General features: G+C 33.9%; 1 long non-coding RNA gene across 1 annotated transcript; it reads right to left on the bottom strand.

Moving 5' to 3' along the window:
• Positions 1–12,683: 12,683 nt before the first annotated feature.
• Positions 12,684–13,511, bottom strand: LOC134234995 (uncharacterized). Its single transcript, XR_009985308.1, has 3 exons — positions 13,243–13,511; positions 12,918–12,991; positions 12,684–12,725 (listed from the first exon to the last, which is right to left on the bottom strand). It is a non-coding gene; the product is annotated as an uncharacterized LOC134234995 (long non-coding RNA).
• Between the last annotated feature and the right edge of the window lie 605 nt (positions 13,512–14,116).

Genomic DNA, 14,116 nt, shown 5'->3' with positions numbered 1-14,116 from the left:
CTAATGAACTATGTTCTTTGACTTATGAAGTTTTCAAAGTCATTACTGCTAATGTTTATTTTATTATATAGATAAAACTTCGTTTTATTTTTGTTGCTTTATTTAGCATTTGTATTGTCTCAAAAGCGGTTGAGAGTAAGAACTATATTTTTGCACGTAACTTTAAAATGGCGACTATGGGATCAACATCCTGCCTTGAACAGGATCACATAAGCCGGCAATTGCTCTTTGAGCAATAAGCCCGGCTAAAATGAATAATTACGCTAAATGATAATCAATTAATTAAGTTTTATCACTTTTTACATTATTGTCTTCATATAATAATTCGAAATTCAATTAAAAAAAAATATGGACCTCATGAAAAATTTTATTTTTCAGAAAATAAAAACATATTTTAAATATATGAATAGAAATTTGCTCAAAATATGCAAACAAATAAAGAACAAGTCGATTTGGTAAAAAGTATCTGCATTTTCACAGTTGTTTTCTTTTCCCGCCATATCTCTAAGACCGGCGATTTCCTCGCCGGTCATTTCAGACCGGCGCATTCGGCGTACGCCGGCGAACCTTCCCCGGTCAAATGAAGTAACAAGCCGGGTTACGAAAGGTCAAGCGGCGCATTCGGCGTACGCCGGTATGACAAATGAAATCCTACCAATATTTCAAAAATAAATTTAAAGATAAATGTTATCTGTTTTAAAAATTTTTATTTGAGATCTTTTTTTGTTAATTTCATTAAAATTATAGCTATGTAAAATGACGTCACAATTATTCCGGAAAAAAATTCTTCACCGGTAACGTTTCTTAGATTACGCGAGATCTCGCGAGAACTTAGAGAGTCTGTTCATCTGCCCTTGTGACACATTTAAGGTAGGACAAAACAGTATCCGAAATGATATCTTTTCGGAAGCCCTCGCGTAACGCAAACGTTCAGGTGATCAAACTTTAAAGCATTTCAGAGAGGCGTCCAGAGATACAGACGATAAATTTATTGTGCAGATTTCAACCTGAATTTCCTCTGTTCGTACACGTTAGTCTGTTGAGCTCACTGCGCGAGCGGCGCTTTGCGCCGCCTCGCTGCGCTCGCTATTATTGTTTCAAAGTAGTTTATTCACAATTTTTGATTCTATGACGTCACAAACTAGTCCGATTTTATATCCTTTTTCAGAAAGAGGACAAAATGGACAAAATTCCAACAATTTTAGCTTTAAAATTTATAGAGCACGAGTTTGTTCAGGAATAATATTTACATATTTCATTTATATTATCATTCTACACATTATATCAAAATATTGAGCCTGAACACACATGCACTCGGTGACTTTTACTCAAAATATCGACGAAATATGTACATTTTTCTGTAGAATTCATAAAAAACTAAAATTTACGTCATGTTTGTGACGTCATTTCGTACATATGACGTCATTACTTATGAAAATATTCAGTGCGTTGAAGTCAGCATATACCCCCTATTTGAGAACATAATTAAATATTTCTCCATCAAAGTTTGGTTTGGGGGGCAAATATCGGTTATTACCGAATAAAGTTCTTTAGCATTTATATCTTGTGAAATTCAAAATTTCTGGGTTAATTGCTGATTTAAGATCCTTCAGAGTGTTTGGCTTTAGAGTATTCACTTTTTGTATGAAAACCCCCCACAGGAGAAAGTCCACAGGACTTAAATTAGAGGAATGTATGGCCAAACACAGTCTGTCCTGAACGAAATCAGTTCCTTGCCGAATGATTTCTGCAACCATCCAAGAACTTGTCCTGACGTGTGTCAATGTGCGGGGGTGGGGTGGGGGGTGGGGGGTGTGTGCTCCATTTCGTGTGCTCCATTTCGTTGGAAATAAATATCAGCAGTATGAATACCTCGCCTGTGAGACCTGGTAGAATTTGTTCATCCGAAGATGCAAGTAATGCATGGTCACTGTTAACAGTTTTCGCCTCTTTAACAACTGCGACAGATTATTTCTGGTTGTCCGAAGCCTTCCATTGTTTTTAAACGGGCATCTTCTACTGAACCAGTCTTTTGAAATCTTTTCATTTACCTGAGTAACTGCAGTTTTGTTAGCTTAATTAGTGTCCTATGAATGTCTTTTTCTTATAAAACGAATCTATGTTATGGGTGAATGTGAATGTGTCTCAAAATATAATTGGGCAATTTTTGCAACTCTCTGATTTGATCTATCTACTGAGTATGTTAAATAAACAGTAACAAATTTATGACGTCATAAAATCATGATAGCATCATTTTTCCCAGTACTTTCATATTTATCAAAATGATAGGTATAGCAGTTTAAAATGATGTATAAATGAAATATATTGAATGATTATTGACAACGTTATTGAAAGTCAAAATACTACGAAAATAGTATCAGATATTTTGGATCACCCTGTAGTTATTGCCTGACGTCACGGCGTCAGGCTGTATTATAAGGATTGATAATTGCTTGATCCGAAACTAATAGATCATACCCAGAGAGCTAGATTTTGTGCAAGCTGATTTACATTGGAAATATTTATTTTTCAGGGAAACAATGATTTTACTGATGCAAAATAATGCAATATTTACTTTGTTTACTTTTGCAGGAAACAGATTATTCCATGTGATTTACCGTTTCAACGTGTCCGTGTATCTTTTTTTCTGCATTTCTATACTACTGGATCAGTCCATTTATATTCTACGAAAGGGGTGAAACGATCTTTTCGCGCCAAATGTCACGAGGAAGCGCCTTTTCTTGGATTGTTCTATTGTATAAATGGGGGTGCTAACTTCCATGGAATTAGATAAAGTTTGTTATTGTAACATCCATCTTCTTATGATTCAGAAATTCTGTCTACAAATTTTATCTTATTCCTTAAAACAACACATGAATCGTATGTATCAGAATATGAACATGCAAAACAAAAGAAATGATTTCTCTAATTTGTTTCCCCTCTGTTGGTTTATTCCATATTTTAATGGACTAGTCCAATCACCACAAACGATCGACGCAGTTCAACCAGATTCCAGAAGATTTGACGAAAGAAATTACCTCTGCGAAATCTGGGATTTCTTTTCCGTAAAGGCCTAAATGTTGGTTTTACCTATTTCGTTCTCAAAAAATTATAGTACCCAGTTACTACCCACCTTTTAGAAAAAAAAAAGATCAATGAACACAAACTACTACTGTTTACTTCATTGGAGAAAATATTTTCCTACAACATACATTTGTATATATTTAGTTATATCCATTCTCTAAAATGTTCATAATGAATGATTTGACAACAGATTTCAGAATAGGTGTAGCTTTAAATTAAATTTAGATCCAGGGGTAGATCAATTTACTTGCAGAAAAGTCAATCGCATCATCTCGGGTCTTTTCGGTCCCGTGGGGGGGGGGGGGGGAGGGGGATCCGGGTTAGAATAGGTCATCAGTACCCCCTTGCTTGTCGTAAAAGGCGACTAAATGGGGCGGTCCTTCGGACCGTATAAACCGAGGCCCCGTGTCACAGCAGGTGTGGCACGATAAAGATCCCTCCCTGCTCAATGGCCCTGAGTGCCGAGCATAGGCCCAAATTTGCAGCCCTTCACCGGCAATGGTGACGTCTCCATATCAGTGAAATATTCTGGAGAGGGACGTTAAACAGTATACAATCAATCAATCAATCGGGTCTTTTCGTCAGAGGTCGAAAAACAAACTCGAATGTATCCACATCATCGGATGTTAAAAATTTATACATTTCCTGCTCATAGTACAAACGGAGTTAGAAGTCCCTTCTATAATAGTATATTTTAGATAATATCATTACATTGAATAAATAGGTCTATATACATCATCCATGCTTTTATTTCAAAGTTTGTGAAAGGGGGGGGGGGGTGTCATGGCGTATAAATTAACAATACATTTGTGGTCTTCTTCCCTAGATAAGGCCCGAGGAGTGGGACCGAGGAGTTGCGATTGGCAGAAAACCCACATACATTAACATTCTAACAACAACAGAATGCAGCAAAGGCATCATTCTTCTACAAGTTAAATAATTAAATATTTTTGCAAGGTTCTCAAATAAAAAAAAAAACATATTTCAAACACAAGAAAGTATTGCTCAAAAGGTTTATCACTTCTCTTACAGATATTGATTGATTATAAGTCAGGCAAGCTTTTTGAAAAGCTGTTAGGTACTTCTTAGCTGCAGATCTGTAGCGTTATGGTTAATTATATATTTGTCTTATGGTCAAAGACAAATATATAAAACCATAACGCTACAGATCTGCAGCTAGGTACTTCTCAAAAGTATAATGGCTTACAAAAAACAGAGACGTACAAGAGACTCTTATACGTCTCTGCAAAAAAGAAGCGAATTCAGAAAACTGTTGTCTCCCGCTTTCGGTGTCTTTGTGGATGAAACGTCATTTTTATGGCATATTGTGTCAAATTTGAACACCCTTTCATATCATATGTTATCACCGAAGTAGATTCTTTTATCGAAATTATGTCAATCGTGAAGGTGAAGGTCAAAGGGTCAGAAATCATAGTATCTTGTCACAGGAGATACACATATCAAATATGGAAGCCCTATTTCTTCTCATTCAAAAATTATAAGGAAACACAAACATTTCTGAAAATTAGGTCGTTAAGTTCAAATCCACTGCCCAATTCGAAGCTCACGAAATAAAACATTGCATGTGAAGATAAGAGATATGAGGAAAAATATTGGGATGCCCGGACTTATGTACATGTAAATATATCCGAGAACCTTTTTATTTTGATATTCGATTTCACTAATAACTTACCTACCTATCGATCCACCTTTCAATAGATTTAAGGGTCGGGTTATAGGGGAAACAAAGATATTTTTAATGGTGGCCTTATATTCATGATCTGCAAATTACATATACGAGTATGCTGATACTAGTACATTTTGTTGACAGTTACTGTAGTCAAATGCATAAACCTTTATTTTTTCATTTAAATTGACATTTTTTCTTAAATCAGTGATTATGTCAATTTCAAAGAAACTTTTTAGAAAATCTTATACATATTGATCAGAGCTGCATCAACATTTTTAATTAAAATAATTTTGAACTCGGTTTTCAAAAACATTCAAGATTTATTTTAATCAAACCTTTGTAGTAAACTGATACAGTATAGATGCTGGTGGGAGCTAGCTAGTGAATGGCATCAACGCTTTTACCTTGATCTTTCCTTTGAATCATAAAATTGTTCTACAAATAAATTGTTGCTTGTTCCTTCTGGATAACCCTAAAACAAAATTTGATAGATTTTTTATCACTTAAAGGTGATTTGCCCAACGGAAATGAATATCGCAAGTTAACTTTGAGTTTGAGTCAAAATTTGTTTTATTTTATTCATATTTTGGTAGACAATGAAAAAAAATTGACACTCAGTGGAACAGGTGGAAACCAACTATTTTTGTATCTCTCTCTCTCTCTCTCTCTCTCTCTTAAAAGTATGTAAATGCACAATTCTGTCATAATATAAAGATAATGTATACTTAACATTCAAATGTTCTTTGAATCATGGAAGAAAAAATCAACAACAATTGAATCATGTACATGTAACTTTCAGTATAGTTTTAAACTAAAATATTAAATCCCAGGTCTCTATGTACTATGTGTAAGAATTAGTACAGCTTCACAGAAACATGATCATCTACAGATACATGTTCATACATGGACAGTTTGAGGTACAAATACATGTATCAATGTACTTCATAGAATATTTATAAAGATGATGTTATATTTTATTCAGACATTTCTATGCATGATTGTTTAAGCTTTACTGAACTGATAAAAAAATATTCATTATACTCATTATAAATATTCTACACAACACGTTATCTGATTGGTTCTAGGTTATAAAACATCATATTATACTTTCATGTAAATTACTTGAATCTGATTCGTCGAGAAACATTTGATAAAAAACACTACTACCCGCTGAATAATGAAGCCACGCCCTCCTGCATAGGAACAGTCAACATTGCTTGACAACGAGTGGTATTCCAAAAAAAGCGACTGCGCGGAATTTATGCGCGCCCGGTTCACTGTGATATGTATTTGTATAAAACATTCAGTATAATATAATGAATATTGCATGTAGTTGAGTGTAACATTGAAAATTTTCACCCCTCGGAAACCATTGTCAACCTCGGCTGCTCCTCGGTTGACATTGTTTTCTTGGGGTGAAAATTTTCAATTTTACATTCAACTACATGCAATATTTATATAATATTTCACGGTCGTCGGCACGCTTTTCATCATATTCCACCTCTTCGGAACATCTAGACTGGTGTATTTCACGTTCGCTGAACGAAAACGAAAAATAGTAGTAGACGTAGTAGACGTCACAATAGCCTGGTTTACGTCACAAAATTTGTGTAACTTTACGTAAAAAAATGAAAGTGAATTTGAGAGCGGTGCCGAATTTGAAAGTTTATGTTTATTTCAAAGGTTTTGCTTGTTTCGGTATAATAAACAATTTATTGCATGAATGTTCGGGAAACATGAAGACTTATTCAGCCAAGAAGTATCATATTCATATGAGTTCATAATATGACTTTTCTTGGCTGAATAAGTTTTCATATTTCCCTCACTATCATGCAATCAATGTATAATACATTTTCCCGTTTTCAACTATTTCTTATACATGTAAGAACCACTGGGCCAATTTTAACCGAAGTTACTACAAAGCATACTTAGATAAAAGGGGCAGAAAAGCTTAAACCTATGGTGTAGATTCTGAATAATTGGTCGGTGGGCCCACAATAGGAAATAAATGGTTTACATTGAAATTATATACATTATATGTAGGGAATTATTTTTAAAATCATCTTCTCTGGACCACTGGTCAAAAAAGCTAAAACTCGGAATCCAAATTGTTCAACCCCTATGGCTAAGGTGGGGCCACAATAGGTATTACAGAGGAAATCTGGTGAGTAACAGCAGAGCTAAAGTTTCTCAGGTGAGCGTTGCGGCTCATGGGCCTCGTATTATCTCTAACTGAGTCAACAGTAGAAATATACGTATATCGTATATACATTTAATTGTCTCCCACTTCCCGGAAATCAAGGGGACATCAAAACGCACCTTCAAATTCTGTCAGTCTGTCCGTCTTTCTGGCTGTCCGTCTCTCTGTCACAAAAACCTTTACCTTGGTAATAGTAAGTAAGTAATCATTTATTATAGTGACATTGTGCATTATAGACATTTCAATATACATTGTAAACAAAATACGTCAAACTGAATCTGCACCCGGCCCATTGGACCTATAAGTCACTTTTTCCATTAATAGCATTTATATAAATTTACACATGCAGAAGATTCTTTCTAAGGTTAAATGCTGTATGTACAAATTTGGCTAACTTTATTTGGTAATTTTGATTTAGAACTTTGAACAAATAATCATTATCATTACTATTTGGGTGCTCCTTGTACACACTATCAAAGTATTTTTTCCAAGCATTATTATACACTAGCTGCAGATCTGTAGCGTTATGGTTTTATATATTTGTCTTTGACCATAACGCTACAGATCCCGTAGTGCAAAAAAGGTGCAATTTACGGCGCAATATTTTTTGCGCTCTTTTTGGGGAGAATTTCTCCACTTTCTAGCATTGGTCAATCAACTACCTTTCACTCCCTAATTCTAGACACATTATTTAATTAATCTGTATTTTTTATCCATCTCCCAACCCTTTATAGTCGTCTCTACAAGTGATAAACTCGCTTGATTAAAATTATTTTTTAGATTACTGAAAATTCATATCCAGCGAGTTTATTGCTTGTAGAGACAACTATACGGTTGGGAGGTGGATAAACTATACATATTGGCTACAGAATGTGTCTAGAATTAGAACGTGAAAGGTAGTTGATTGACCAAAACTAGGAAGTGGAGAAATTCTCCCCAAAAGAGCGCAAAAAATATTGCGCCGTAAATTGCACCTTTTTTGCACTACGGGATCTGTAGCGTTATGGTCAAAGACAAATATATAAAACCATAACGCTACAGATCTGCAGCTATATTATACACTTGACAGTCTGATAAGAAATGTTTTTCGTCTTCGACAACGGAACTAGAACAGAAAACACACGTTCTTTCACTTAGGTTAGGGGCTCATTTTTATATCGACCGGTTTCAATGCGTAAGGGAAGCACTCCACATCTGAACTGTGCCAAGGCTGATCGTTCGTTTTTTGAAATATTATAGATGCAACATATGGTTCGGTTTCACAATTAACTTTGAAGGAAATATATGTCCTTAATTTTGGTGATGATTGTATTTTCACTTTCCATTCATTTTCAGCAGAAGTTTTTGGTACATGTATTCGGTATTTACTATTTGCTGGTTTTGAAAAGGACCGCTACTGTTGAGACTATCAAAAATATTTTTGATTTGTGAACACCACACACCCTGCATATTATAATCCCAGATGAAAACTTTTTTCGTTAATCTGTCATTTTCCAACTGAAGAATTCGGTTCCAAAGGCGAAATATATTCAGCCAACGTCGCTGTGTAGAGGGTAGCCATCCAACTTCGCTGTTAAGGTTAAATAAAGAGGTAAATCGGTGAAGCCCCAGAAAATAACGAATTGCACGATTTTGCACCATATCAATTTTGGGAAAAACATTAAAACCCCATACTCCCGAACAATAATCAAGAACTGACACAACACAAGAATTATAAAGGTTTTCGTATGTTCTGAACCCAACATCCTTATAAGAGTGTATTCTCGAAATCACACCACCCAGTGCCCTGCCTCCGGCCTTCGCTAGAGTCTCCGCTGCAACATATAAAGAGGACTGCTTCTCATGAAAAATAATTCCAAGGTATTTATATTGTGGAACGATCTGTAATTTCTCACTTCCTAACCTGAATTCGAACTTAGCGCGCGGTTGACGCCCTTTACGAAAATGCACAACATTTGACTTTTCGATATTTACATTTAAACGCCACTTTAAGCACCAGTTATACAATAAGTCCAGTAAAACTTGCATATCATCCTCATTTTCTGTTTATAACACGATATCATCGGCGTATAAAAGTAAAGAAACTTTCTCATCATTAATTGGAATTCCTATATTTGTTTCCTTGATATTCACCGCTAAGTCGTTAATAAAAATTGAAAACAGTGTAGGTGATAAAGTATCTCCCTGGCGAACCCCGTTTTGACTAGTGAACCAACTTGTATGAAAATTATTCAAACGCACACAAGATTCAGTCAATAAGTAAGGGCTAGAAATGGCATTAACATATCACCATCAATTCCATTGAGCCTAAGCTTATATTGTAACAGTTGTCTGTCCACCATGCAGATCAAATGCTTTTTGGAAATGTATAAACCACAATATGTAGTAATATTGTTTTCCTTACCAAAATTCCTACTCCGCCAAATGTTTTTGGTGCACGAATATGCTTAGAATTTCTGTTGTATCCAAACCATTCATATCCCTGATCGTTTAAGTCCAATTTCTCATTATCTTTGAGATGAGTTTCATTAATGCTTATTAATTATTATGTCCGCATTTATATGTTCAATAAGGGACACCCTTAAATCATGACTGTTAACCGTCCACCCACCTACATTGATGTGACTATCTTTTGAATGAAACGAGATAGGGATTTCATATTTCACATGTACATTGCACACTACCTGTGACAAGACCTTCCAAATATATCATGATATTTGACCCCTTGAACTTTACCTTGAAAATTGACTTGCTTTAAGAACATTTATTTACACTTTAATTAAACTGGTCATACGTAAAAGAGAAAAGATAAGCTTTTATTTTGCACATGTTCATTACCTTCAACAAAGTCTTTCTAAATATACTATGATTTTTTTTTACCCTCTGACATTGACCTTCATTTCAAATATGCAATTTTTCCTTATAACTTTTGATTGAAAAGAGTTAAGCTTTCACCTTTGACATATGCATTGCCTGTGACAAGATATTCCTAGCATGCTAAGATATTTTTTACCCCTTGATTTTGACCTGAATATTTGAACTACTTTCAAAAATTTTAACTTTGGTGAAAACTTTTAAGTGATATACAGATGTATTTAGGATAGAGCATCCATATTTGACACAAGGAATATTGTAGAATTTGTCAGGAAAAAAATCTCTAAATTTCAGGATCTTCTGGCCTGGTCTCTAGGCGGTCCCAGACCCCTGCCTAATTTTTCTGCCCCCTAATTTTAGTTTCTGGATCGGCACCTGGAAATATTTGAGCACATAATACACATTTGTATGAGGTTGTTTTTTCCGAATCCGAACCAGAGTTAAAGTTCAGTCAACTGAGCTCGCAATGTCATCTTATTCCCTATATAAACAATTTATCAATAACTTTTACAGCTCTTTGCACGGCCCGGTCCTTCTACAGGTTTGTCTTGTCTGATCCTCAAAATGTACACCATTTCCATCCACAGGTGCTTGTGGACAGGAACCCCACCCCCACCCCCTGCGAATAGACACCCTAGGCCCAAAGATATTTTAATTTTATTTTTATTCATCTTTTTTCCTTGAATTTATCTTCTAGTACATATTTACATATATTTCCTCCGATTTTGATGATTTAACTACGCACGCTAAAAGATAGGAAGTGGGTGCAATTAACCTGGGTTTCAATGAACATAGGGAAAAAAAGCTAAATTTAGAAAAATAAAAAAAAGCTGAGGACCGCGGTGCAATCCCCCCCCCCTCCTGCTTGCTTCACGGATACTGTACTTACATGTACCTATTATGATAGGTGTAATCTCATCCTAATTTTTGATTGGTTATTTAGTAAAAAAAGGCACGTAGCAACGGGGGGGGGGGGGGGGGGGGGCAAAAAAAAAAAGGAAAAAGTTGCCCAAAGTCGAAAATCCTATTTCGTGTGGGGATGGGGGGGGGTAGGTAGGTAGGTTAATTTTTTCTCAGTTTCAACTACTTTTAGTACCAATTCTAATACTACAGTTTACTTCAGTTTCGGTACATCACTTAAAGTCTACAGGTGGGGGGGCCCATCAGGCTTTCAATTAACATTTCCTATATCATAAGTAAGATTGGGAAACCCCCCCCCCCCGGCCCCCGCTGTTGCTACGCCCCTGCTTTTAATATTTGAAATGTTCATAAAAAGGCTGCCCCCCCCCCCACACACACTCGATCTATACCACCGTTAATTAATTGATATCAGGGAAATGTAGTATTGAATGTCAAAAAATTGGTACTGAAAGGAGTAGACAATGGAAAAGTTCGCCTCGATCTAACCACCCACCCCACGAAAAAGAATTTTCGAGTTTAGGCTACTTTCCTTTTTCTTTTTTCTTTCTTTTGCTTGTCAGCTTTTTTTTTAGGTAAGTCAAGTTTCGCGTATTGTCATAGGCCTATTTACATGACATTAATTAAAATGTTATTTATGCATTGGGCACTGAAGTTGGGAGAGGGGTAGATTAGCATTCTCTATCCAGACTTGTCGTTCCCGCTACGCTCCCACATACACCTCTGTCAACGCTTGTTTTACAAGATTCTTGGAGAAATTGTAAATTAAAAATTGTATTTATAGTCGTTTATAGTTATATTTCTTATCGGAAAACAATATTTATTTTAACTTGTTACACCTTATACATGTTTTAGGGATTTTTAAATTAAAATATTAGTCGTAAGAGGGACTAAAGGTGAAATAAATGATGAATTATCATCTATATCAATAATTACAATAATTAATTACTATTTTAACTTCAAATTTTCTCCGTTCAAAATTTGTACAAAAACTTTATACAACGAGCGTTGACAGAGGTGTAGTGAGCGTAGCGGAAGACAACTCTGGTTAGAGAATGGTAGATTCGATTTTTTTTAAGAATTAGATTGCGTCCCAGGTAACACAAAAACATTTTTAAAATGTTTTTAAAACATTTTCAAAATGTTGCGAAAACATTTTAAAAAATGTTTTAATCACGTGATTTTGTATGGTTTTTTAAACGTTTTTAAAACATTTAAGTGAAATATTTCAGCAAAATGTTGTCAGAACATTTTCTTAAAATGTTGCAAAAACATTTTCAATAATGTTTTAATCACGTGAATTTGTATGGTTTTTTAAACGTTTTTAAAACATTTTAGTGAAATATTTCAGCAAATGTTTCCGGAACATTTTCTTAAAATGTCACAAAAACATTTTACAACAATGTTTTAATCACGTGATTTTGTATGGTTTTTTAAATCTTTTTAAAACATTTTACAAAATATTTCAACAAATGTTATCATAACATTGTTTTTAAATGTAACAAAAAATTTTCAAAAATGTTTTATTCACTTTTAATTTGTTTGGTTTTTAACACGTTTTCAAAACATTCAAGTCGAGGTTACAAAAGTATTTTTCCTGAATTTTTACTTTTTTATCTCATTAAATAATGAAATATTTATATTTTAAAAGAAATAAACACAAATTATATTTTATTTTTGAACCTTTAATACAAACCCATATTCAATATGTTAATCACATTTAAATTCCATTCTCGGTACAAGTTTTAATTTATTTTCTTTCAGGTCAACGGGTTTTTAAAGGTTGAAAACGGCGTCTAATCCATTCACTGAATTTTAAAAGAACAGAATCACAGAAATCCTATGTTCACTGTATACATGGTATAGGTAGAACAGAGCGGCGGATCTATGAGACTTAGTTAGAATCACATACACTGAAAAGGCTGATAAGATACTGCCCCTCGGAGAGAATAGCACAATCTGTAAAGATAAGGAAAATTGTGTTTGTATCAGCGTTATACATCTTATGTATCTTAAGAAGACCAATGAAAATATACAAAAAATATTTTAAAATAATTATATCAAATTTAAGTTTTTTCCTCATTTGCATTGAAAAAAAGCAGAAAATAATTACTATGACAATATTATTGAAGAGTAATAGTATTTACGTACACCTTTGCCTTCACCAAAGGCGGGTCTTTTGAATGTGGGAATTTGAAAATACGGATGATGCAACCAACACCATGCTGTAAAGAAATTTCATTTTTAAATCAACATATTAGTTGATGATTAACATTTCACAAAGACAACGAATACTTGAATCAAGGATATAATTGTGTTGCCTTAAGAATGAAATATTCAAATCAAATGCATGTATATAACCTTAATGCTTTGTCATTGCTACATACATTTGTACAAAGTTATTGATCATACACTGGTAGTATAAAAGTCATTTTAAATGATCTTTTAAAGTCTATGTTAAAGAAATAATTCTTACCATTCAAAGTTAATAAATCCCGAGGTTATTATTGTGGTTTATATGTTGCAAAGTCTTCTCATTCAAATCGGCACGGAGTAAGCGCGCACATCTTGTTTACCAGAATTCAAAATTTGGCCTAGATAAGCAGCAAACCACTATACTCTGTAACGCGCTGCCCAGCAGGAGAATTGCATAAGAGGTTATCATGACACTGAAACTGACCAGTGTGCCAATCCCTATCTTATGCCTCAGAGTAAAATTCTGGGAGTGGATCACAGATTTGATGAAGAACATTTTTTTTAAAAGACATTAAGAGTTTTATTTAATGCTTATGATTTTATACATTTATTTATATTTTAAATTTTGTTTGTTTGGCTATCCTTTCATTTATTGATTTTTTTTATTTGTTTATTCAAAGGACTTTATATAAATTATGTCTGTTTAAACAATAAGCCAAAACTAGAAATCATTATATAATACCGGAAAAAAATCTTTCAATTAAAAAAAAATTAAAAAAAAAAAAAAACTCCTCATTTTAACACTATTCTTTCTATATATTCTTTTTTTTCTTCATAAACTAAATTTTAGAAAAATCGCAATAATACATTATTTGAATGTTTTAAGAACATTTTGAAAATAACAGTAGCAATGAAAAATGAAGTCTTTGGAAAAAGAAAACACATTAAATTGAATGTTCTAAAATCATTCTCACAACATACTCTTAAAGTTACTAAATGAATTAAATTGTGCTGCAATTACATAAATGTTTCAGAAACATTTTGAAAATGTTTCCAAAAAATGTCAGAACTATTATAAAAATGTTTCAATTGTAGTGAAAAAAAATTATTTTAGTTAATGTTTTAAATAAACATTTTCACTGCCTAGGCCGAAA

This window comes from Saccostrea cucullata, unplaced genomic scaffold, assembly GCF_032062105.1.
Source record: "Saccostrea cucullata isolate Sc308-1 unplaced genomic scaffold, CSIRO_AGI_Scuc_v1 ctg8521, whole genome shotgun sequence".
NCBI classification, from domain to species: domain Eukaryota; kingdom Metazoa; phylum Mollusca; class Bivalvia; order Ostreida; family Ostreidae; genus Saccostrea; species Saccostrea cuccullata.
Note: the sequence above shows the minus strand (reverse complement) of the source record. Positions and strands in the feature narration are given on the sequence as shown.